The sequence below is a fragment of the Spinacia oleracea genome, chromosome 6, assembly GCF_020520425.1.
Source record: "Spinacia oleracea cultivar Varoflay chromosome 6, BTI_SOV_V1, whole genome shotgun sequence".
Lineage (NCBI taxonomy): Eukaryota > Viridiplantae > Streptophyta > Magnoliopsida > Caryophyllales > Amaranthaceae > Spinacia > Spinacia oleracea.
Window position 1 is genome coordinate 65,864,649 of NC_079492.1, and position 27,446 is coordinate 65,892,094.

Here is a 27,446-nt window from a genome sequence, read left to right on the forward strand (position 1 = left end):
TATACCAATTAGGACTGCTTTGTCTTCATTAAACTTGGCTCAAAAATAAGAATTAATAACACTTCATTCGGAAAGCATAATCCACCATACCAAAAGAAGATACAGTCAAAATTCTTGAAATCGACCGGCTACCCAATGCTAGATTAAATTTCATGTCTTTCCCCCACTTTTTCTTAGCTTCCACTTCTGACTGGGTTCGAAAACAAGCTTATATACACTCTCTAAACACACTTTAAGACTCAAAAACTGAATACCCATTAACCAAAACCAATCAGTATGATATAAAAAAGAAAAAGTAAGCACTAAAACTACGTGAAAATCTGTCAACTACAAAATAATAGATTGACCACATTGAACAATAAATCAAAAGTATTCTTTAACAAAGAAATTAAGGGAGGGGGGGAACCCAAGAAAAAGCATCTCAAAATAAACTACTTTTACCTAGGAGAGAGAAAAGGGAACAGCTTCCTTCCGGTGATGTACCTGAAAACAAGCAGGACAACCCAAAAAAGACAGATTAGAACTCAAACAAGTGATGAAGAAATCAAGGGTTATGAAGACCAAATTCGACCAGAGATTAACACTCACCATATTACGCTGTATGAGTGTATGATGAAAGTATTAAAATACGAATTTTCCAACAAAGATATATAGACATCAAATTTAGTACGAGAAAGAGAAAAATACCAGACGAAGTACTTGGAAATGGAGAGATTACATTGTTTATTCACAGGTAGTCATAAAGATAAGTACTAATTTACAAGTTCCAAACCTAAGTTACATTTCTCGCACATAAAGACATCAGATCAAATCGTGGTTGTTACATCGTTGTCCATTGTGGCTCCTAAACAACCAAGAATGAACTTTTCTAGTTAAACTTAAATTCAAAATATCTATTTATTTATTACATACGTTTGCAATCCGTTAATACATATTGATCAATCATCAAGGACCTCTGTTGCCTGTACTTGAAATGATCACATCTTCGACAAATGAGGCGACTGAAATTTCTATTCGCAAAAGATTCATTTGTTCTTTTGGCTTTGGGATGTAATGGACTAAATCAAAAAGCCTCTTAAAGCCTCTTCGATTCCTTTCCATGAAGTAAAAGATGGTCGTCTCATTTTCCTATTATCGCTTTTGGGTCAATTGGAAACAACCTCTCTGCACCGGGTAAAGTTGCATACGTCCGACCCCCCCTTACCCGCTTGTTGCGGGAGCCTCTTTGAGGCAATGGGGTAATGATGATGATAATGATGATAAAGGATGAGAGATCTCCAAAGAATCACTTACATCACTTGGATATTCAAGGAAGGAGTCATCCATTTTTTTAGCCTCTATTTGAGGATCTTTCCGACCTTTCAAGCGCAAAGACGAGAATCCATTAATCAATGGAAATAGAAATTGTAGGCTTACGCTCATCAGTGTGGCTGAGACCAGGGTTCAGGTGGTCGAGATCAAGTACAAACTTTTTGGGCAAGACGTTGATGTGTGTCCATAGACGACACCATCGCTGGGGTAGTACGCACAATAGAGGCAACCATGGTACGGATGCAAAGGAGAGAGAGAATGTCGATGGAGATTGCACGGGGAAATTATAGTGGTGGTATTGGTTGTGGTAGGCATTTTCGTGACCCCTTTGCAAAAGTCAGACAGCAGCTTTGGATTTGGCACGAGGACGAAAATGAGGTAATGGTTACATGCGGTTGCAAATCTGCAAGAGGCAGTTGTTGTTAGTAAAGAATCAATCTTAATCAAATCTGGACTTTGATACTAAGAGATCATTTTATCACATCTTATTATTTCAGGTCAAATTTGTATGGTGGCAAAATTCCACCATAGAAAGATAACCAAATGCACCGCTTAGAAGAAACAATTGTAAGCATTCATAATCAATTAATCCTATATTTATGTATGCAAATGCACAAAAATGGCAAACGTTTATATTGAACACAATTGAGAAGTTAGATGGTCTACCTCCCATTCGACAGAGTTTATTTTGGTGAATTGCTGACGCAATATGATATATGTTGGGGCTTAGATCTCTTCCTTTTCCTCTTCCTCGGACATTTCATGGTAGCAAGCATAAAAGCTACTTGATCCTTTTGAATCTCCATGCTAAGTTGCTACTCAGTAAAACAACGACCAAGAAAACCAGAGAGAGAGAGAGAGAGAGATGGACAAAGCACACTGATTAAGAGATGTGTGATATCATTTTTATAGGGAAGTCCTTGGACACAGAGAATCACAGATAGAGTTTCCACATCATGCTGAGTGAGATGGATAGAGTTTTACATGTGAAAGGTAAAATAATTTACGCACCCCATTAATTACGTATAATACACATATAAAAGTGCAAAGGAGATTTAATTTTTAAAAAAAAATGAAAAAAAGGTTGATTTGCTTCCATTTATGAAAATCTTGCTTTTTCAAATACCCTTCAGTTAGCTACTTCAACATGAAGAGAAGAAAATACAACCTAACCCAAGCAACATTATAGCTACCAATTGGCATTATCTTTTCTCCAAAATATTGAACAACGTTGCAATAAACAATAGTGAATAAAGAAGGTTTCAAACCAATATTTGATAGCAAATTTGTGAAAGATAAAATAGACAGAAAGTTTTGGTTCCTTCTTTATCGTGATAATGAACATGAAATTGCTGAAACCAGGATCAGTTACAGTAGCTGAAAATAAATGAAAAAATAATAGCCAAAATCCAAAATCCTACTAGATTTCGAAATTAATAATTTGAAACATATTAACATGCACTGAGGACGTGAAGTGAAGATATGTCACTAAATACTACGTATTTCACAACTTATTAGTAGCTATACCTTGGTCTTTAAAGAAGAAAAAAGTATATATACCTTGATAACCGAGGAGCTCAAATGCTAGCATATTAAATTATGAACAGTGAAACGTGTGATTAGTGTAATTTGAATGCTATGTCTGCCATAGAATTCTTCCGCGGAGCAAGTGAGAGTGCAACATCAAGTCCACGAGCAATCAGGTCACTACTTCTCCAAATTATCTGAAACCTCCAAAAGTTAAAAGAATATGAAGAAATGGAATGAACACAAAAGGAGGAAATAGAACGAAAAACTTTCAACTTTTAAGAGAATTCTCAATACTTGTAATATCTCGTGGGTTGAAACTGTTCCAACCACCCATCAGTTAGCTACTCTAACGATAAGGCAAGAAAAAAAAACCTATCAAGAGAAACAGTAGGACTAGCAGTTAATATTTCCATTTCCTCGATTACCTGACTACTTGTGAACAAGCATGGTGAAGGTAGAAAACTTTGATACAATACAGGAAATTTATCTCATGAGAAGGGATGTATACCAAATCAATGCAAATAGAGGTGTATAACAAATATGTCATTCTAAAGGTGTAGCATTGCTGAGTATTGCAGAGTCATCTGCCTTATATACACTCCACTTGACACTGATAAAGAGAAGATCCAGCAAACAACAAAAAGATTATAGCCCAAATTGGACAAAACCATAAACATCACAGAACAGAAAACAAAATCCAAAAACGAACTTCAATGCTCCATGAAATTTTTGGAATTAAACAAGTCAAAATTCAAAGCTATACATAGCAATTTAAGTAATAAACAAACGGAACGTGATTTGCAAAATTATTCTCTCCCAAGGATCTCTATAAGAAGCAAACAGAAGGTCAAGAAACCATTCACTCCCTTAGTCCAATAAACAGGGGTGTGCAGCCTTGGGGAGTGTAAGATTTCAAGAAGTCGGTTAGATTTTCCGTATACTTCTTCCTCTAATTTCACATTCTTTATCTATGCAATTTAAGCAAGGGCCAAGGGTACTGTCACATTTCATATTCAGTCCTGAACTATTTTGCCCCAGTAAAAGAAACTATTTTTTTTTGGTAATATGTATCTACTTAACTATTTATTATATTAATTTCTTTAACCGCCACACTCCTCATTGCTTCGAAAAACCATAGTGGAGAGAGGTTGTCTAGATTCGTGCAACCACAATCAAGCCAACATAGTATATTAGAACCACTTCCACAGATCATAAGGCAACTCTAACAGCTTTGCCACTAAGAACAAAATTTTGAAAGTTAAATTTTCTTACTATATGAATATACACAGTTCCACACGAACTCACACATGCGCACGCACACACTCACACACAGAGAAGTGAAGAATACTGAACACTTTTGATATATGCACAGAAACATGCCCCTTAAGATCAACTAATTACCAATAAAAATGGATGGTAGGAGGCTTAAAACATTAAAGCACCCTATACCAATCAATCCTAACATATTGTCATAACTGAACATTTGATACATTATATGTTGCTAACCATGGTGACACATTTTTATCACAAATCTCAACCCATTTTAGTCAGTTTTCTCAAAGGAAAAAACCCACAGGATATATCCAATAAAAGCACATTATCACAAGCACAAGGTCATATGAGTTGTTGTTTAATTTTCTTGTCTTATCCCATTTATAGAAAACTCCGACCAGGGACCATTTTCAACTTTTGACATTCAAGTTCACTTGATAGACATTTCTTAGTCACAGGACTGGTCCTGACAGTCTATCTCGAATATATCGTCAAATTGAAAGGACTCATCATTTATTCTTAGCTTCCACTAATGACCAGGTTTCTAAACAGTTCTACAAATAGCAATAACTAAACCATACACACTTTTAGAGTTTGAAACCCTTTTGAGAATATTGAGACCCAATAATTGAATATCCATCAACCAAAAACCCTTCAACGTGATTATGAAACTATAAAATTTAAATTTCAAATACTTGAACAACTACCCAAAATAGCAGCAAGTCAGCAACAACAGCACTGAACACATGGTCTTAACACTCTCCAAGTATCCAATTCTCCTAATGGACTCCTCCACAAGCCACAGCTTCCATTTCTTCCCCTTCCCCTGAATTATCCTACCAATAAATGGGAAACAAATAAAAATAATATAAATTAATTTACAAACAATGAGGTAAAACTACATGGGAATCACAATCTTTGTCTAGATTTTTTTAGGGTTTTCGAAGAAATCACGAAAGCACCAATCAATAATACATTGTTTCTTTCTCACTAATTAACGAGTTTTTTCTTTCCTACAATTTCTGTAGAATTTTGATCAAATCATCTTCGTTACAAAAAGAATTATACAAATTGCTAAACTTTGAAAAAAAAATTAGGGTGGGTGAGGGAGGAGTTCAACGAATACCTGGCTCGACTTCACGGAAACCCGAGAGAGTAAAGAGTAACCAAGGTTGTCAGCGGTTGCAGTTCAAATTTGGACGAAAGTGCAATGAGAAAGCCAGAGTGTCGGATCATTTACACCCCTCTTACTCTATTTATGAATGGAAACGAAGAGAGTTACTTAAGAGTAAGATTAGCGCTAGTATAAGCTAAGAATTCTACGTTATTTTTTTATTAATTTTTATTTATTCTCAATTAATCGGATTCTTGTTGAGACCCTTTGAGACTTACTTAATTTTTCCACTTCACCCCTCGTACTCATTCAAGACTCCTCAAACTTATGAAAATAATAAAATAAAAAATAATAAATAATAATAATTAAGATTGAATTTAGTGTTTAAACGTCTTAAGTAGAGTCTTGGAATTCCAAGACTCTTGCTCATACTTTTATCATACTCTTTCACTTAAATGGGAGGTCTTAAGTTAATACTCAACAAGACTATTGCTCAGACTATTGCTCAGACTACCGCTAATCTTGCTCTAATACTAACAAACTAACTAGTTTTAGTCAGCCTATAAACAAGATTAGCATTAGTCTGAGCAATAGTCTTATTGAGTATTAACCTAAGACCTCTCATTTAATCGGGAGAGTATGAAAAAGTCTGAGCAAAAATCTTGGAATATCAAGACTCTACTTAAAATGTTTAAACAATAAATTTTATCGGATCTCAACAAGAATTCGACAAATTAAAAATAAATAAAAACTACTCCATAAAAAGCTGATGTGAAAGTCTTAGCTCAGACTAGCGTTGAAGTCTTGATGCAAGAGTTTAGTGGGTCGTCTTGCAATAATATTTTTTTATAGGTAAGGAAAGTTCCTTTAAAAGTAAGAGGAAAATATGAGGGTTCCACCTCTTGCAACGAGTGAGTATCGACCCTGTCACATGGGTGGAAGGAGGTCTTCCAAACCACTAGGCCAACTCTTGGTTTTTGGGGTCTTGTTCCATAATGTAGTGCAAGACTATCATGAGTTTTGAAGGTGGTTTTGAAAATACAAACTCATTCCAAGACTCTGTCATGGGGATGAAAAGAGTGACATTTAATTATTTTTATTAACCAATGTCATAATGACACGGCATTTGAATTATTATTATTATTTAAGGAGTTTAAGTGATATGGAATGAGTTTGAGGTTAAAGTGTAAAAGTATGAAGAGTCTTGTTTAAATCTGAATAATATAAAAAAAAATATAGAAGTTAGTGAAAAACTAATGTGGAGGAGTCTGGAGTTGTGAGTTGTATCGGTCCGTCGGCACGTAAAATGAGAAAGAAAAACAGCGTGAATCAAGACAGAAGAAATATTAAGTGTGGTGAGATATACCCTTGAATGCTCGACTGTCGAGAGTTATGCAAGCATATCAAAATTTTCAAAGAAGTTGTACCAAAAATGAAAACTGAGGATCTCTATGTTGAAAAAAAAAATTCAAGCGCTTGGCTTCCATTCATAAGTAATTTTTACGAAAATAAACTCATCAAAGATAGTTTGATGACAATTTTTATTGCAGATTATTATTTACTCAATAGAACAAGGGGAAACGATAATTTATTAAATAAAACACATTCGGAATATTTATAAACAATAAAGGAAAACACATTCGGACTATATATAAACAATAAAGGTCAATAATATACATGTACATGTTAGAACGTTCCAAAACATTACATTTTTCACAATATTTTTGGTACATACTTCGTTTGCAATCCATTCGATACATATAAATAAATCACCCAACACATTCTCTCCTGTGTGATACTCCTACAACGACAACGCGTACACTTCCGCCATTGCCGCCATTGCCGATTTTCTTTATAAAGTACCCTATCTTTAAACGCATTTTGTAAAATAAAGCTATGGAATATTGACAAACAATAAAGGTCAATAATATATGTATACATGTTAGAACGTCCCAAAACCTTACATTTTTCACAATATTTTTGGCACACACTTCGTTTGCAATCCACTTGATACATTTTTTTTAAAAGGAAAATCACACAGAAGTTAGGACAGTCTTCTCTCAAAACCTCCTAACTTAAATCCATATGATACACACAGAGTATAAATAAATCACCCAGCACATTGCACCAAACTCTCTCTCCTGTGTGATACAACAACTTACAGCAACAAAATGACCATGATACCCTCCTTCCTACTTGCATAAAAAGTCCCAGTGAGTCACTGACCATATACATATGTAGTTATGTACACTTCAGCTGGTGAGTTAACAAGGCCGAGTTGAAATCACTGACATGTACATATGTAGTCACTTCAGGTGGTGAGTTAACAAGGCCGAGTTAAAATCACTGACATGTACATATGTAGTTATGTACACTTCAGGTGGTGAGTTAACAAGGCCGAGTTGAAATCACTCTTAGCAAAGATCAGGCCTTTGAAGAACTACTTGCATTCATCTCACTGGAGTACTCGAGGAAGGAGATCATGTCTGCAGAGGGATCCACCAAATCCATCTCATTCTCAATCTTGTTTCGTTTTCAGCCAGGTTGATTTTGTAAGAGAACATTCAACACTCGACCAATAACGAAATTTTGAAAGATCGGATCTGGACATGGTGAAAGGAGAGTGGATCCAAGTGCGGCGACAACTGCAGGAAAATTAATCAACATGGTAAGATGAACAACTGTTTGGTACACGGTAATAAACGAGGGTAATGGGAATGGATATTAACAAAAAATAAATCAAGAAAAAAAGAAAAACCCCATGAGCCCACATTTCAGTATCAAATATTCTCTATGTTCCATAATGATGTTTCAGTTTCTATTTTTCATGTTTGCCAATGGACATTTTATATCATTCTTATTTTCAATTATACATTAGTAAAATAATTATAAAAATGATATGTTTAATGGACTCATTGAGACTAATCAAACAAGATTCCACATGAATATGTTTTTTCTTATATGTAGAAAAGAATTTAGAAGAATCTTTTAATCAATTGTGGATAGTGTCAAAACTTTAAATTGGAATTATCATTGTGGAACGGAGTTATAGGAAACCATTCATAATTGGTGAATCTGAGGGTGAAGAAATCTCAGACAATAAACTCATACAGAAATTACAGAACTTTTTCATATTTCATGTCAAATTTGCAGGATTGAATTTGTACCGTAACCAACTGCAACACATAGGTGATAGAACCAACCACTATAGGCATTCATCATAACATTGAAATGCAGGGTTGGTACACGGTAATAAACGAGGGCAATGGGAATGAATATTTAACAAGAGCAAACCATTCATAATCGGTGAATCTGAGAACTGAGGATGAAGAAATCTTAGACAATAAACTCATGCAGAAATTACAGACTAACGGTGAAAGTATTTTATTTTATGTCAATTTTGCAGGGTTGAATTTGTACCGTAACCAAATGCAACACATAGGTGATAGAACCAACAAATATAGGCATTCATCATAACATTAAAATGCAACCACATGCAAAAAAAAAAAAAGCCATAAGTACAAATTAAACACAATTGAGAAGTTGGATGTATGGTATACCTCCAGTTCATTAGGGACTATTTTGGTAAATCGCTGATGCAATATGATATATGTTGGAACATAGATTTCTTCTTTCTTTTCTTCTTCCTTGGACGTTTCATGGTAGCAAGCATAAAAGCTATTCGATCCTTTTGGATCGCCATGATAACTTGCTACTCAGAACAATGACAAAGAAAACCAAAGAAAGAGAGAGAAGAGAGAGAAGAGAGAGATAGAAGGAAGGCCAATAGAAGCACACTGATTCAGAGATGTGTGAGCATCATTTATATAGGGAATGAATTAGGGTTTAGGAGTAGGGCATAGAGTTTCCACCACGTCATGCTGAGGTGGGTGGTATTTTACATGTGAAAGGTTAAAAATTTTAAAGCACCCCATTGATTACATAAAATACAAAATTTAAAATGCGGAGTATTTTTTTTAAAAAAAAAAATCAGACATGATATGCTTCCTTTTATGAAGATCCTTTGGGGTGCGAACGGTAAGTCGATAAGGTAACAAATATCATCATTGTGAACCAAGAAATTTCTTACCAAAAAAGCATGATTCAATGAAATTTACCCTTTAAGCATGTCAAAAACATCAAAAGGGATCGATATACATCTTCAGAAGGTAATAACCACAGGCCTTCTTACGTGAAAATATGCTCCAACACTTCGATGTTTTTAAACTACTTGTATATTTTATTGTGACTTTAAAGAGAGCAAATATTTTGATGAACTAAGAACAAACTATCAGATAGTGGTCTTACAACATCAGACCACAATAGTCTGCAATCATAGAACTTAAATCATGGGTATTTCAGAGTAAGAGGACTTAAGTTTACTACGAGTTGGTTAGAAGTCCTGAAGGACTTTAGATTATGAAGCAGTGCCGTGTACTTATCACAGACCAATATGTATAAGCAAGAACAGTTACTATAGATTAATAAGTGCAAAACTTCAAAAACATTCTACAAATAACGGAGTCCAAAACCTAATAAGTAATAACAATGATTTATTGGCTGACTACTTCCATATACACGAGAAAATAAGAACAGTGATTCACATTCGAATTCAAATAGGGTTGCATGAAGAGAAGACAACACGTAAATGAAATGGAATGTAACAATTAACATGTTCAAACAAATGCGTCACGATTTCCAAGTCAATTGTTCATACTTTTATGGTATCTTTACCTTGGTCTTTAAAGTAATACTTCGTATAATTTTGTAATTTTCTGCTCGTCTGCCATACACCTTTTCAAATTGATCTTACCACCAAGTCCATGAGTGATCAAAGTTATTAGATCTCATAGTTAAATCTGAAACCCCAAAACGATAAAAAGAAGTAGAATAAACCACAACAATAGTTTCAGATCTTACGGGAGAGAGATTCCAATACTACTGAATTACTGATCATAAAGTGGCACTACCCATCAACAGCTACCTACTGTAACATTAAGGCAGGGAAAAAAAACTTAACCCAAGACAACATTTAGCAATTGTCATTTCCGTTTCCTTTATCCAAAACATTGATCTTGTAAAAGGTAGAAGGCTCCAAAACGGAGTTTGATAACACCTTACTACCGATAAAACAGACAATAGAACTTCGGTTCCTGTTTCTACAATGACAAAAGAACACGAACAAGGAGCTGCATTTTCATTCTACCACAAGTTCACAAGTCTCCGCATAGTTCACATTTATTCACAAATTACATTAACAAAATGGTATACCTTTCTCAATACAAAGCCAAATAAATTGACGCAAAGTGTGAGGTGTTTTCAGCATTAAAACAAGTCCATTGTGGAAATCATTTTAATTTGACATCAAGTATAAAGTATAAACACGTAAAGCTTGCATTATTGAGCTTTTACGAACTATGATAACTTTTAAGCAACAATTTATTCAATGTCAAACTCATGTCTTGAATAGTCAGTCACGGATGGTTTACATTGCGAATATAGGAAACATACGTCAGTATATTGTGTGATTCAAAGCTCAAGTCCACTAGTCCAATCACCCCCCTCCCCCTTCCCGAAATAGAAAAACTGTAATTAGCTTCTATAGCTACACACAAAGCCAAAAGAAGAGACTTGCAGAATGAATATTCGGCATACCTGATGCAACATTTACTCAAATGAAAAAGAACGAGCATGCATAAGCCAGTATATCATCATATAATGGATAAATACCTTTTAATATACTTTGAAAAAAATAGGCTACAAGAGTGAATAGCAATTTTAAGCAGACAACATACCTCGTATAGGACTGAGTCAAACTGACAGATACCAACATGGACGGACTTCTCTCACAGTTCCTTACAAGTTCCTTACAAGTAAACAGTGCTGAAAATCCACGACTCACATCATTCTTGTGTCAGTGATCAAGAAACTCTCTTTGTCCCCTTAAGACAGAAACCTAAAAGAACAACGTTGTTAATGCCAGATCTGCTACTAATATTCTAGATACTATCAAATGAGCATAAATTTAGAAGGTATGTCAAATAAACAAATGCAGTAGCAAAAGTATAAAGCCCACCAGTATTAACTAATTAGGCATCAACGAAACCCTCATTAAATTTTGGGATGCTTTTCCCAAATTCAAAATAACATATACCAATTTGGCTTGCCACTGTCTTAACAAAACCATTTAATCATCTACTCTTAGCTCAAAAACAACAATAAATAACACTTCTTTTGGAAACGATAAATCACCATAACAGTAAAAAACCTCCAAACCGACCAGCTAGCCCGAATGAAACAATAAATACCATAAAAACTTTAAGATGATAAATATTAATCCGTTGCACTCAATTACACCTTGATGAAAAGATAGCAGGATATCTAATTAAAGCATGTTATCACAAACATATGATTTCATGAGTGTAATGTCCAGTGGTCCTGTGATGGTGAGAGTATCTTGGTAAATCTCCGTGCCATGTCATTTTGGCTGGGTTGTGCCAAGATTGTAAAGAAAAAGAATACAGAATTTTGAAAACTTGACTCTTCAGAGTAATACTACAGTGTTTTGTGGGTAGAAAGTAGAAACTGTTCCAAACATCCATCAAATAGCTACACTTACAATAAGGCGAGAAAATAAACCAAACCAAAGCTAAATAAGACTAGCAATAATTATTTTAACTTCCTCTTCTGCAATTTACTCAACGATTTGTGAACAGGAATATAAAAGTACGTCACTCTCAAAATGTAGCATTGCTGAACATTGCAAAATCATCCACCTTGTATGGACTCCACTTAAAAATGATAGGGAGAAGATCAGCGTACGACAAAAAGATTATAGCTCAAATTAGACAAAACCATAAAGAATATAGAACAGATAACAAAAACCAGAACAGATTCAATGTTTCATGATTTGGGGGTTATAGGATTCAAAATTAAAAGCTACACACACCAATTTAAGTGCTGATGGTACTAACTTTGCAAAATATCTCTCCCAAGGATCTCCATATGAAGCAAACAGATATTTAAGAAATGAAACATTCACTCCTTTATCCCGAAAAGGGTTGTTCAGCCTTGGGGGTGTCTCATTTTGAATGCCCTTGTATTCATATCAGCATAAGATTTCTTACAAGTTGACAATATTAACATCCGATTCAACTTTATTAAAAACTAGCAATATCTTATATGTGTGATGATCACTAATAGTGAGTTGGCCATAAAAATTACAAGTAGGTTGTACAGTATGTTAAACTAGGTAAAAATTTCATAAATTAACAACCTTCCACAGATGGTCATTCTTTTGTCACAAAGAGTTCTGCAGCTTAACACTTCTTTAAATGAACAGGAGGCCACAGTTTCCTTCTTTCAAATTTCAGTAGTCTCACCACAGTCGCAAATGTATTTCATGCATTACATAACCCCCATCCCTTTTTACATCTCTAGCTCTCTACTCTAACCCCTTTTCATTTTGGGGATGAAGGATGGAGGTAAGCCCAAAAAAAAGGTATACTAATGAGCTAAAACATTACATAGGAGATATGTTGTGGCATCCCTATTACTTAGCTTTACAGATCAAATGGATAAAAGTATTTGAATGCCAAAATCAATCTCACTGTCTCCAGAATTCAGGCAAGAAGCAAGTAGGAATAAACTGTAAGACTTTGGATAAGTTGGTTGGATTTTCAGTACACTAGTTCTTCTACATTTCCCACTGCGCAATTTATACGAGGATGCTGTCATACCTCATACTTAGTCTCCAAAAAGATTACATATCCTGACAATTTGTCAACTTACAAGCAGTGATATCAACAGTATGAAAGGAAAAGGACGTACATGATCCTAATTCCTAATATTAAGCATTTGCTATAAAGTTTCTCGTAAATTCCCGTGTAATACCTAACCCATCAAACTCTCCATTGGTTCGAAACATCATAGCGACAGAGTTTGCTAGATTTTTGCTAACCACAATCAAACCAGCATAATCTATTAGGACCACTTCCGCAGATCATAAGTTAACAACAGATCTACGTCTTCTACCACTAAGAAAAAAGAACAAGCTTCTGATAGCAGTAGTTCTGCTTACTATAAATGGTTTCACATGCACAAACATACACGCACAAAAAAGAGTAAGAGTCATCCTTCAAAACAAAGTAAAGTAAGTAAATAAATTGAAGCTTGCTAAACAAACCCATTAAAACTCTTGCCTAAACCATTCCAATGTATTCCTCCTAGGTTTACACTAAGGGAACTATCATACAGGAAAAGGTACATGGTCCAGCAACTCCTAATTTTCAATAATACTCTGTATACCTACTTTGTCAATAATACTACCTGCTAGAAAGAAATGAGATACTAGAGAAACTCTAGTCACAGAGAATAAGGTTAATGCAGAAATGAAATTTTGCATTAGGTTACCCTTCACACATAAACATGACTCGAGTTACCTTATGATTCAATATTCCAGAGTAAGAAGTTGAGAGAAACTTGGTTAACAAGAAATTTTCTCAAACAAAGGAAGTCATACCTCGCCCTTAAAATAGATTATTGTGGGAAAAAGTGAAGAACACTCCCTACTGTTGATATATATGCACTGAAACAAGTCCCTTCATAGACTTAAATCAACTAATTACCCCGTAAAAACCGATGTTTAGAACTTTAGAAGCACCCTTGAACATTCTGATCAAAACCTAACAAATAGTCATAACCGAACACTCGAAACTACAGGTTGCTAACCAAGGTGACACCGTGTCACTGACACATTTTTATCACAAATCTCAATCCATTGCAGACTTGCAGACAGTTGTTCAACGAAAAAACCCACAGGATACAGGAGTTGATGATTAATTTTCCTGCTTTACGCCATTTATTTCTAGCTTCCACTATGACCAGGTTTTAAACAGTTCTAGAAATAGCAATAATGCCAATAATTTAGAGTTTGAAACCCTCTAAAGATCAAATAATTGGATATCCATCAACAGAAAACCCATCAATATGAATATGAAACTACTAAGTATAAAATTTAAATTCCAAAAAATTAAACTACCCACCAAGCCTGAAATCCTCCAACAGCAGCACTATCGCATAGTTTTGAACACCGGGTGAATCCGAAACCAAAGGTGTCGTCTTGAACACTTGCTCAGTATTCAGTTCTTCTAATGGCCTCCTCCATAGCTTCCACTTCTTCCCTTTCCCCTGCATTCTCCTACCAATAAGAAAAATTAGAAACATCAAAAATCAAATTAATAATTAATGGGAATCAGAATCTTTGTCTGGATTTTTGAAGTCAATGAGGGTTTCCAAAGAAATCCCAAATCACCAATTAATAATACTTAACTTCTTTCTTTCCTCCATTTTCTGTAGAATTTTGTTCCGATCATGTTCATTACAAGAACAATTATAATATACATAATTGCTAAAACGTAATTTACCTATTATTAGAAATACCTTCCTCGACTTTGAAGGACATGATGGAAGTTGCAGAATTGCAGTCCAATATGGAAGAAAAAGGGGAAAGAAGGAACCTTTCATAACTATGGAGACATGCAAATGAGGAAAGAGAAGAGAAATTCAGAGAATGACGGGAAACTGAACGTCTGAACCCAAAACTTTGATTGTGGCCAATTCAGTAGTCACTGGCTCACTGCTAACTCGAGAGAAGTTTAATCAGTAATACGGAGTATCGTATCTATCTCTATCTATCTACGGATTTTTTTATGAAATACCCTCAAATTTTGGCGTAATTCACCAAATGCCCCTCGACTTTCAGAAATTCAGCAAATACCTTCACAAATGACTTAATACCCAAAATATCCTTACTAATGACACGCCGTTAGTCCTCCGTTAACCTAATTTTCAAATTCACCAAATACCCTATTTTAATACTTATTTCACCAAATACCCTTATTCTGAAACTTAATTCATCAAATACCAATAACTTACAATTACCCATTTTGATGCTCAACAGCTAGTTTTTGTGTTTGAAAATTAGTCGTTGCTTATTGTTTGTTTATAAATACCCCTTTTCTGACTGTTTATTGTAGTTTTCCTATTATTTTGTTAATTTCATATCATTTTTGTCATGAGTTTTCTTTCAAAATCATCATCCACACCCAATGAGTCCACAAATGTAAGAGTCCAAATAAATTTTGTTATTGTGGGAGAAAATTTGACATCCGAATCTCTGATACAACACTCAATCTGAAGCTCCGATACAACACTAAAACAAAAAACACTCCTAAAAACACCTCAAAACGTCGCAAATCTTCAAGAAATAGCTACTTCTTTTGTACCTTATTCTTTATAAGTAATTAAATTTACCACGCAATCGGAAGGTATTCCTTTTCCAATATGGGAAATATCTTTAACATGTGCAAACAGATTAAAAATAAAGCTCTTATTAGTTTTATTCTATCGCTTCCATGCCACCTATTTAACATTAACTCCCTTTTGTCTCTTGTCTCTACTGCCTCCAAACATCTTTCTTCCATCTCCTAACTTTCTCTCAACCTTACAGTCGAGGCATAAAGGTTTTCCCACTTTTCTTTTGAGCTAGGTCCTATTGAGATAGTCAGATTTATGGACAAATATCTATTTTTGGATTTGAGGGAACAAGAAAAAAAAAATGAAACTAAGGTATGTTCCAAATCTCATGAACCAGTGAAAAAACACGAATCTTGGGACAAAGATTTGCCTCCAAACTCAATATTTTCACATCATGAATCCAAGTTGAAATCGAGGTTGTGATAAAAATGTATGCGTTATTGAACTTGATTTCTTAGTCTCTTCACCATTCGGACAATAAGAAAATTAAGGTGTTAGCTTTAAATTGAATTACTTCAGCTTCACTCATATCAGATTCCTTTGAAAAGGGGTTTTTTACTGAGTGTTGTATCGGAGCCCCGGATGGAAATTTCCTCCCACAATATTAGAAATTGTTTGGGACTCTTACATATGTGGATTCATGGGTGTGGATGATGATTTTGAAAGAAAACTCATGACAAAAGTGATAATAAATTAACAAAACAATATAAATAGTCAGAAAATGGGGTTTTATAAGCAAACAATAAGCAACGACTAATTTTCAAACATAAAAAGTAGCCGTTGAGCATCAAAATGGGTAATTTTAAGTTATGGGTATTTGGTGAATTAAGTTTCAGAATAGGGGTATTCTGTGAAATAAGTAATAAAATAGGGGTATTTGGTGAATTTAAAAATTAGGCTAACGGAGGACTAATGGCGCGTCATTAGTAAGGGTATTTTGGGTATTAAGTCATTTGTGAGGGGCATTTGGTGAATTTCTGAAAGTCGAGGGGCATTTAGTGAATTACGCAAAAATTCGGGGGTATTTCATGAAAAATCTGATCTATCTATCTATCTATTATACTATATATTGAGACACCAGGAATGACACGTGTTAATTCCTGGTGCAATTTTTTTCCGCCAAAAACCATTTTCCCAAAAAAGTGTATATGTTTTGTTTTATTTTTATTCTCTACCTTTTTTTAATAAACTATTTATGTATGGAAACAAAATTTAGTTTATAAATTATGGCAATAATAGATATTCCCTCTGTCCCAGATTAGTTGTTACACTTACCTTTGCACAAAGTTTTAGGTGATAAGTGGTTGTTTGGTTATCAATTGTTATTTTATTGAAAAAGTAGATGTGATAGGAATTAGTGGAGTATTTTTTTAATTGAATGAGAGAGGGTGTGGGAACTACAAAAAAATTAGTGGGAAGAGAGAGACAATATAATAATTGTGGGGTCATTCCTAATTTAGAAGTGTAACAACTAATCTGGGACGGACGAAAAAGGAAAGTATAACAACTAATTTGGGACGGAGGGAGTACGACGTAATAATAATTAGGAAAAATTGACATTAATAATCTCAACTTTCACTCATCTTCTCAAAATAATCTCAACTTTGAATTATTTTAGAATAATCCAAACTTTAGGAGGTACCTTCTCGAAATAATCCGAACTATTATTAGTGTAGGCAAGAAAAAGAATAGTTGGCTTATTTTGAGAAAGTCCCCTCAAAAGTTGGGATTATTTTGGAATAATCCAAAGTTGGGATTATTTTGAGAAGATGGGTGAAAGTTGGGATTATTCATGTCAATTTTTCCTAATAATTATTCTAAATTGGTAATATTTTAGTCAAATCTTTATATTAATAATAGAAGATATATCACTCAATATTTTGGTCAAATTATCATATATAACATTTTAAATATGCATATTAGATGAATAAATTTAAACGAGTATGTTAAAAATATTATAACTATGCAATAGTTGGAAAATATTCAGTTAAATATTTTGTTGAAAAAAATTATCAAAATCCGTGCGTGCACGGGATCTAATCTAGTTTGTACAACAATTAACATTGGTATGCACTATGCAGTGGACGGTGTGGTTTTCTAGGGAGAGTTGTTCTCCCTTTTCTCTAAAAACCTATCTCCTCAAATTAAGAAAATTTTCAAGCCTGACTTCATCTAGATTTCAATCAAGCAAATTTCTTGTCAATTTTATCGTTAATCAATAACTATGGGTAGTTCTTCTTTGCCCTTTTTTTTGTTACATGAATTGTTCTCCGTATCAAGGAACTCGAGTTCTTGGTGTCTTCGGCTTCTCTTGGTTGATGGTTTGATGTCGATTTTTTTTGCCGAGACCCCGACTGTGAATTAGATTAGCTTCTCTCATACGCTTAGTTTTGAGAAGCTAGTGACTTTTTCTTTTTTATTTTATTTTGTTATTTTTTTTACTTTGCCTATGGAGACTATAAATTCAGTGTACCTTTCCGTTACAAAAAAAAAGAACATAATCTCTTCCACTATTATCGTTTTACTTCACCATAAGCTTGGATGCTCCACTGACGCAAACACGAGATGGAGAAAATGGAAAATTTTGGATGTCCGAAATAAGGGGTTGCGACGAGAGGTTACAAACTTACAACACTATAAGGTTGAGAAAGCGAGAAGTGGTGAAAATTGAGTTGGGGGATGTTTTGGGCCTATTTTATTTTTATTTTCAAGATTTTTGACACAAGGTTATGAAACACTTGAAAACGATGATTTGTGATCTTTTTACCATATAGATTCTTCAATATACAAGACTCGTGTGGAATTTCATGAAACAAATACATTTTAACAATTGAATTTGGACCTCAAATTGCAAAATAATACAGAGTACTTTTTTTTATTCATACATATAGATTCTTTTTATTATTTGTTTTATCACGATAAATTGATAATACATTGTTTTTCATAGATGTATAAATTGTACTACAAGTTATGGCAAAGATTGTGGGTTGAGTACTTGCCAAATAGTGTTTTGGATGTAGCTAATTCTGATTTATTGCCCTTTTATGGGTTCCTTCACACGCAATTTAGAAGGTGGACCATGGTGCACATAGAGCATGGTGCACCTTAAGAACACTAGTATATAATTGAAAGAACATCCGGTTACAAGAAAAGAACATGAGTATTTTTTTATTTAGGTTTTAAATAAATAGTAAAATAATATATTATTTTTATAATAAAAAAATGAAATATTATATCGCATGTTCTTTTGCCGTAGTGTCATGTTATTTTGCTTATGCACATATGTCTTTTGGTGCACCATGCTCTATGTGCACCACGGTCCATAGTCCACAAATTGTTCCTTCACACAGTACACACAAAAAAAAATGTACTACAAAGTTCCTTTTTATCATGAAGCATTGAATTTCATCCATAAGAACGAAAATTGTTTAGATCCGAAATGGTGAAGGCATTTCCTTAATAAAAAAGTAAATAAATATACATATAGGAAGATATAATTATTTAAGTCGTACATTTGTTTGATCTTCATAAAACAGTCTTCAATTGTTCGAAAATAATCTCACCTTTAGGCAGAACTTCCCTATTTCGCGAACCCTCAAAAACCCACAATTGCTTTTGAGTTTTGACCCTCAAAAACCTCATCATTTGATGCCTCAGAACAAATCATCTTGTTCACCATCAGACTCAAACAACGGCCTAATCACATCCTCACACTTCTTCTTTGTTAGAGTTATGGTATATCTAAGGTTCTAGTATGTTTAGGAAACTAGAGTTGTGTTATTATAGGAAATTAGGTTTAGGACTCTATTAGATTCCCAAACTAACACAACTCTGCTAGAACCCTAGATATACCATAACTCTTAACATTCTTGATCATCACTTAATTCTTCATTATTATCAACATCCTTTGCTCATTTCTTTTCTTAATCTTGTTCTTGAGCAATCGCAGTGATCAGGCCTCTACAGAATTACTCCATCCGAAACGGTGAAGGCATTTTGGCTTCCCTTATGTAAAAAAGATATAAAATACACAAGTTCCAAACGCAACACCAGCAATGTTGAGCATTTATGAGGAATTACTTTGAAGAAGAATCAGGTGATTAGCACATTGTTGAGATCTAAAACACGTGACAAAGAGTTCGTCTCCCTGAATAACATCTGCAGGAAAAAAACAATATCATGGTAAGATGAAACCATTGATAATCCGTGAATCTGAGGGTGAAGAAATGTCAGAAAAACTCATACAGAATTCAGAAATTAGACTTATGGAGAAAAATATCTCACTTCATATGTCAAAATTGTATGGTTGAATTTGTACAGTAAACAAATACAACGCAGAAAACCAACAAATGTAGGCATTCATCAATAATCATAATGTTAAAATGCAAGCACACGCAAAAAAAAAATGACAAACGTACAGGGAAAAAAAAACATCGTGGTAAGATGAACCGGCCACTTAGAGTTAAGCGTAGGTGGTAGGAAACAATTGATAATCTGTGAATCTGAGGGTGAAAAAATGTCAGAAAAACTCGTACAGAAATTAGACTTATGGAGAAAATATCTCATTTCCTATGTCAAATTTGTACAGTAACCAAATACAATGCAGATAACCAGCAAATGTAGGCATTCATCAATCATCATAATGTTAAAATGCAAGCACAAGCAAAAAAAAATAATATGACAAACGTAAAAAATTGAACAGAATTGAGTAGTTGGAAAGTATACCTCCATTACGATAGGGACTATTTTGGTGAATTGCTGAAGCAATATGATATATGTTGGAGCATAGCTCTCTTCTTTCTTTTCTTCTTCATGCTAACTTGCTACTCTGAAGAACAATAACAAAGAAAACCAAAGAAAAAGAGAGATAGATAGAGAGGGAGAGAGAGAAGCACACTGATTAAGAGATGTGTGATCCTCTTTATATAGGGTTTTCAATTGTTATTGCCACATCATGCTGACACTGACACAGATAGTATTTTACATGTGAAAGGTTAAATTTTTTTAAGCACCCCATTGATTACATAAAAAACAAAATTTAAAAACACAATACGGAATATTATTTTTGAAAAAATCAGAAGATGATATGCTTCCATTTCTGAAATTCCTTTGAGGTGTGAATGTGAAGGTAACAAATATCACCAATGTGAAACAAGAAATTGCTTACCATAAAAGCATGATTCAATCTCAATGAACTTGACTTTTACCCTTTAAGACTGTCAAAACCAAAAAAAAAAAAAAAATCAAAACAGATATAGATAATTACCACAGACCTACTTCCGTTAAAATATACTTAAGATTTAAGATGTTTCTCCGCTACTTACACATTCTTGTTAACAAAAGAATGTAGCAGATAGTTGTCCGGAAAGATGATAACATTGCAGTCCGCAATCTACATGACGTGAAAGAAATGTTCGGTATTTGAGGAACTTAGCCCTCTATTTGTGATGTGATATACTGATGTCTAAGGACGGTTGAAGGATAGGTTTTCCAACCTCAGCTATACCCCTCAACAAGAACCTCAAAACTTTAGATAATGAAGTAAGTGTCGTGATTGTAATTTACAGGCCTATATGTATAAGTCAGTGAGTATTGTAGATTATGAAGTGCAAAAATTCAAAAACCTTTCTACAGATAATGGAGTAAAAACCTAATAAATTATTGGCTCGCTACTTGCATATAGAGGAGAAAATAAGAACACTGATTCACATTAGACACCAAATAGGGTTGCATGATTAGATGACAACAACTAAATGAAATGCAGAAATGGAATTTATAATTAACATATTCAAACAAATGCTTTCCAAGTCGATTATTCCTAGCTTTACAGTAGCTATACCCTATACCTTGGTCTTTAAAAACATAGATATACATACCTTGAGAACCGAGGAGATCAAATTTTCGTATATTGAGTGCTCTTCTGCCATATAATTCTTCCATTGATCCTACTGTCAGCTCAAGTCCATGAGCGATCAAGTTTCTAGATCAGCAAATTAAAGCTGAAACCCCAAAAACTAAGAACAAATAGAATTAATGAATTACTGATCACACAGTGACACTGCCCATCAATTAGCTACCTACTTCAACATTAAGACAGAGAGAGAGAGAGAGAGAGAGAGAGAGAGAGAGAGAGAGAGAGAGAGAGAGAGAGCAACCATCTACCTTCATCCAATCCGTACAGGTAATTTGACGTCACATAACGTTTTAGTGCAGTGATTTTTTCAACCATTTTTTAGATCCTCCAAATAATCTAAGCAGCTATCTTATGTTTAGCCGGCATAATAAACTAAATTACTCGTTGTAGAAAGATATACAAGTATAATACTTCAATGAAAAAGTAGATAAGCATTTACAAGAACAAAACTCAATCAACGTAAAATTTAACTCACAACTCCCAAGTAGACTGTTAGATGTATAACATATATGTCAACCTCAAAATGTAGCATTAACCCACTGGGTAAAGATGCAGAGTAAAAGATCCAAACAAACATTATATAGCCAAAAATTATCCACAACATTTTTCTTAATCAACTAGGACTTCTGCAAATAAACACTGCTTTAGATGAACATGGAGCTGCATTTCCTTCTTCCACAAGTTCACAAGTCTCCCCATAGTTCACATTTAGTCACAATTTACGTTAACAAAAAGGTACTCCGTATACCATTCTCAACACAAAGCCATAGTATTATAAATTCATGCCTTGAATAATCTTAGTCACGGATAGTTTACGTTGCAAGTATAGGAAACATATGCCAATATTAATGTCTGGCATTCAGAGATTAAACCCATCAGTCCATCACCCCTTCCTCTTCCCGAAACAAAAACCTGTAATTAGCTTCTACAACTATACACGAAGGCACAAAGCCAAAGCAATAGACTTGCACCATTACTATCTCCAACCGAATGTTTGGCATATCTGATACAACAGTTAACCAAATGAAAAAAAACGAACATGAATAACATATCAAGCCAATATATCATCATATGGAACAAAATGACATCAATAAGCTCAATCATCAAAAAGAAACATCCAGACTCTAAAAAACATTTTAAAAATTAAATGCAGCAATAACAGAAGCCAAATTAGTACAACATTAGGCTAGCACTGATTTCCTTACCGACAAGGCTTATATTCATTCAAAAACATCTGACATTGTACAATTTCTTTAGTGCAGTGTCAGAATCCTCCAAATGATCAAAGCAGAACTTTCATGTTTAGCTAATATAGTAAACTACACAAGCCCTTTTAAGAACATAACCAAATCAACGCAAAATCTAACTCACCATGACATTAACTGCAGAAGGATAACACTACTTGCTCTCTGCAGTAAAATAAAAGGTCCAACATAATACTTAGATTTACCACAAGCATAATAAAACAAGCTGCACAGTGCTGTAAATCCTATACTATCTATCTGTTGCAACTTGAGAGAAATCTAGCTATCTGTCACTAACGAGTACTGTAGTTTGCGCAGGCTTTGACTTAAACTCTCTAAGTTTTTCATCTAACCAACCTAAAGGCTTTCCCCTGCCAATAAATAGTTTTTTTATATAAACTCTAGCATATGTATATAGGTACAGGATGAGAAACAAGATCAATTACTGTTAGCAAAAATCTAAGGGTACCATCATATTAGCAACATATTGATTACTTTTCTGAAACTCCGTTAAATGATTTTTTTCAATATGCTCGTTGTCCTAGTTATCACTCTCAAAACCTCTTTGCTTCCTTTCCATGAAGTAAAAGATGGTCGTCCCGTTATCGCTTATGGGTCAATTGGAAGCAGTCTCTTTGCAATTGTAGGGGTAAGGCTACCTACATCCGACCCCCGCTTACCCCGCTTATTGCGGGAGCCTCTTTAAAAGCAATGGGGGTAATGATAATGATGAATGATGCTCGTCTTCCTAGTATCTTAAATGTGAACATAGAGGGAAAAAAAATACAAATGACAACTTTGACAAGAATTGTATTTAAAAGCAAGTTAGCACTCCAGAACCAAAATATAAGATTCATAATTGTTAATAGACACTGTGCCCAAAGTTGCACGCTACTTGCCCTTCCTCATCAACCATTTTTTTCATAGGGACTTTCTGCAGTTAAATCTGCTTTAAATGCTCAAGGATTCAAGCCTAAGTTGAACAAGGAGCCGCACTTCCCCCCTCTTATCGAGTTATCTCTACTCCACCCATCCTACCAAGATATCACCTCTAGCTTAATAAACATTTTAGATTTTTTTTCTTTTTATGGGTGTGGGAAGTTAAATGAGGTGAAAAGATATACTACTGAGATAAACATAATACATAGTATTATGCTTGACTATTAGGTAAACATATTAAATGCCTACAAAGTACAAACTTAGGGAATCCGGATTTCAGGCAAAAAGGAAGTAGGATATTGATAAGCACAAATTAGAAGGTGCACCCGTTTGTATGTAGTTTTACATGCAACCGGGCTAAAAGGACATTTTTTTGCAGTTTCAAAGCACATTAACGATTTAAAAGAAGATTAATGATTAACAAGCACATACTTATATATCTCTGCCATTTCTTTTACTTGCAAAACTTTGTTTTTCATCTGTAACAATGTGCTTTATAACTGTAAAAAGTGCTTTAATTTGTATATGTGTGCTTGTAAACTATAAAAATATGCTTTTTGAGGGGTTATAAGTATAAACGAACCTGTTGCATGTAGTTCTACGTGCAACCGGGTGTACCTTCTACCAATTGGGATATAAGTGTATGATTATGGAAAGTTTATTAGACTTCAGTACACTATTTCTTCTACTTTTTCCCTTCTTTGGATATAATTTGTAGCAAGTCCACAGAAAGATTTGATACCTTTGACAGTATGCCAACTTACCACTATGCCAGGAAAAGAAATATAATAACATATCCTGATCTCTTTAATTGACATCTACTGCCTAACTTATCTTGACATAAACGAATACCAAGCAATTATAACCACTTACCTAAGAAAAACTATGATCAACCAGCTATTGGCATAAGTATCCATCTTCCGACCCATTTAATTTAACTCCTCCTTTGCGCTAATTCAATGCTTAACCTAGAGATGAATCAAAACAGAAGCTGGAAATATCCACCTTGTCCGTGCTGTTACTAACAGTCCATCGGTGAGGACTAATTATTAATCAAGTAGGGAAATCAGGCAAACATCCCCAACTCCATTAATACAAACTACTCAACTACCAAAGGCATCAATCCAAACATTGGATTGTTCACATTCTTCACAACCAGCATGAACTAAGTAAACAAACAAACATGACTTAACCTAATTCAATAACAATCCATCCATGTAGATCATTACTTATTCAAGAAGGAAAATCTAGCAATTAGTCGAGCAACATTAGTAATCATACTAACCAGCAACAAACTAAGTGCATGTATGAATTAAGGAGACCAGCAATCATGATGCAACCTCATTCAATACAAGGAGAGCTTTAAACAAAATGCAATAACAGCATGGAACCGAGAACTGGACTACCATATCAAATGGATCATATATTTGGAGGGGGGGGGGGGGTGAAATGTTTGTTTGTGCAGTGCTTGTGAAAGTTTCAAGAAAAGGTTTATTATCTCACTTCTGAACTTCTATAGCAGAAGACATGATCGAGCCCAAATTACTATTACCAAAAAGGGTGCACCATGCCTGTCTGTTCCATGAGTGATGCAAAGAAAGGAAGATTTTTATTATAGCTGGAGAAGCTACATACCTCGTACAGGTCAACCGAGTCAATAGTCATACTGACAAATAACACATGGAATGACTTTCTCTCCGTTTCTTACAGTAAGAAGTGCTGAATATACGTGGATCACGAGTTCACGACACTTGCCCACGACTCATATCATTCTTGCGGCAGTGATCAAGAAACTCTCTTTGCCTCGTAGACATAAAAACCTAAAAATCTAAAGTACTGTTTTGTTCAAAGTCAGAGCCGTTCCTAATATTCTAGAGATGCCCATCATACCACTGTAATTTTGTAAAGGTCCATGCCATCAATCAAACAAACAAATAGAGAATAAGGAGAATGGATATCAATCCTGATTCCGGACTAATTAGGCATCAATGAAACCCTCAATACATTGCAGGATGCTTCCACTAAACTATCAACAAATATAAACCAATCATGCCTGCATTGTCTTTCGGTAAGACGGTAAGTATAATTCGCCATAATGAGAAGTGATACATAGAGCCAAAACTCAAACCGACCAGCAAACCAAGTTGACACATTTCTATAACAAATCTCAGTCCATTGCATTACATTCACTTACACCTACGCCTCAATGAAAATACAGCAGAATATCCAATGAAAAAACACAAGTTCATATAAGTTCATGCTTAGAAAACAATTTCATTCTTTTTCACCTTCTTTTCTTTCCTTGATAAAATCAATAGAGGGATGGAGGAGAGAAGAGAAATCTTCTTCATTTTCTAGTCATCTCCTACTTCTTTTCTTAGCTTTACCAATGACAAAGTACAAAATCTCCAAAAATAATTTTTTCTCTCATTCAGAGAGCTCCAAACGGGCGAAATGAGCCGAATGGGAGAGTTACAAATGAGCAAAAAAACAGCCTCAAGTGTATCTAGACAGCTAAATACACCCCGGTGTATAATGGATGACCCGAACCAATCAACATGACTTCACATTCACAACCCAAAAAAAAAAAATACCAAATTAGCACATGAAAAAGTTTTCAACTTCAAAACAAAATAATGACCAAATCAAGGAAATCTAATCTAAGAACCCACCAAAATGCCATGACAAAGAGAGATACTTTGGGATCACTGCACGCAAAAATGATACAAGTCAACTGGATAAGACTTTGCGAAGGCATCAACACTCAATTTTCATCTTTCTCTCTCCAAAAGTACATTAATGGAGACTGGGGTAGTGGGGTTTCTTGCCATGGAGCAATTTGAGTGTTCATCACAACAAAGCGAGATTCTTTATTAAGAGCCTTTGAATTCAGATTACTCCAAAAATCAGAAGAAAAAATAAAAATTCAGCTGAATCTTGAACGATAAAGAACTCAAACATCCCTAGATTGCTTGATTTTGCAGGAAAAAGAAAAAAAAAAAAGAGATGATACTTACCTGAAGCTCTGCTAGAACAGTCATATGGGTTTTGGTCCGTTTGGATTAAAATTTTGCGTTTTCTGGGTTTCGAGGAGCATTAACCTAAAACATCAAAAAGTTCTGCTAGAACAGTCATATGGGTTTTGGTCCGTTTGGATTAAAATTTTGCGTTTTCTGGGTTTCGAGGAGCATTAACCTAAAACATCAAAAAGTAATCGCCCACCGTGGGGCTCGAACCCACGACCACAAGGTTAAGAGCCTTGCGCTCTACCAACTGAGCTAGACGGGCTAATATCTAATTTTTAGCGGATTTCTTTTAACATGATGCTGGAGATTAGGATCAATCAAAACATTTCCTATCAGACCGCCTGATGGCCACGCGCCTGTCAGACGACCCATTTGCTCACGCGCGCGTTGGTTCACTCGCAGCATAAATACAATTTTTTTTTCCTTTTACTCTCTCCTTCATTCACTTCTTTCTTTCCATGAAATCAAGTTTCTCTCTCATTTCATTTTTCTCCTCCGCGAACCCTAACATCGATTACTCTCACTATTCACTCCGCCGCTAGCCTTCATCCGCTTCGCCGGAGTCCTTCATCACCTACGGCAGCATGGACTACGACGGCGAAAACGAGGTTTCTCCTCCTCCGCAATTTGAAGCTCCTCCGCGATTTGAAGCTCCTCCACTGCAGAATCAATTTTTAAAAAAGTTTTAACTAGTTTTTTTTAAAATTTTTAACTAATAGAGAAAATGGTTAAAATTTGATTTCTAATGCTACTTTTCAAATTTAATTTTAACTAATTAT

General features: G+C 34.6%; 3 long non-coding RNA genes and 1 other non-coding gene across 11 annotated transcripts; all 4 read right to left on the reverse strand.

The window, feature by feature from the left end:
- Nucleotides 1–676: 676 nt before the first annotated feature.
- On the reverse strand, nucleotides 677–5,394 carry LOC110800458 (uncharacterized). 5 transcript variants are annotated; one of them, XR_008922930.1, is made up of 5 exons: nucleotides 5,240–5,394; nucleotides 4,821–4,949; nucleotides 3,136–3,213; nucleotides 1,978–3,035; nucleotides 677–1,714 (listed from the first exon to the last, which is right to left on the reverse strand). It is a non-coding gene; the product is annotated as an uncharacterized lncRNA (long non-coding RNA). The 5 variants fall into 5 exon arrangements; XR_008922927.1 differs by lacking the exon at nucleotides 3,136–3,213; XR_008922928.1 differs by having other exon boundaries at nucleotides 1,978–3,213.
- Nucleotides 5,395–7,142: 1,748 nt separating this feature from the next.
- On the reverse strand, nucleotides 7,143–14,882 carry LOC110800460 (uncharacterized). Of its 2 annotated transcripts, none has more exons than XR_008923134.1 (4): nucleotides 14,653–14,882; nucleotides 14,272–14,426; nucleotides 8,788–11,183; nucleotides 7,143–7,872 (listed from the first exon to the last, which is right to left on the reverse strand). It is a non-coding gene; the product is annotated as an uncharacterized lncRNA (long non-coding RNA). The 2 variants fall into 2 exon arrangements; XR_002536655.2 differs by having other exon boundaries at nucleotides 11,023–11,183; nucleotides 14,653–14,876.
- Nucleotides 14,883–18,984: 4,102 nt separating this feature from the next.
- On the reverse strand, nucleotides 18,985–26,844 carry LOC110800457 (uncharacterized). Of its 3 annotated transcripts, none has more exons than XR_008922478.1 (3): nucleotides 26,659–26,826; nucleotides 20,270–26,538; nucleotides 18,985–19,702 (listed from the first exon to the last, which is right to left on the reverse strand). It is a non-coding gene; the product is annotated as an uncharacterized lncRNA (long non-coding RNA). The 3 variants fall into 3 exon arrangements; XR_002536651.2 differs by having other exon boundaries at nucleotides 20,270–20,760; nucleotides 21,421–26,810; XR_002536650.2 differs by having other exon boundaries at nucleotides 20,270–26,844.
- A 12-nt stretch (nucleotides 26,845–26,856) lies between these two features.
- On the reverse strand, nucleotides 26,857–26,929 carry TRNAK-CUU (transfer RNA lysine (anticodon CUU)). Its single transcript has one exon. It is a non-coding gene; the product is annotated as a tRNA-Lys (tRNA).
- Between the last annotated feature and the right edge of the window lie 517 nt (nucleotides 26,930–27,446).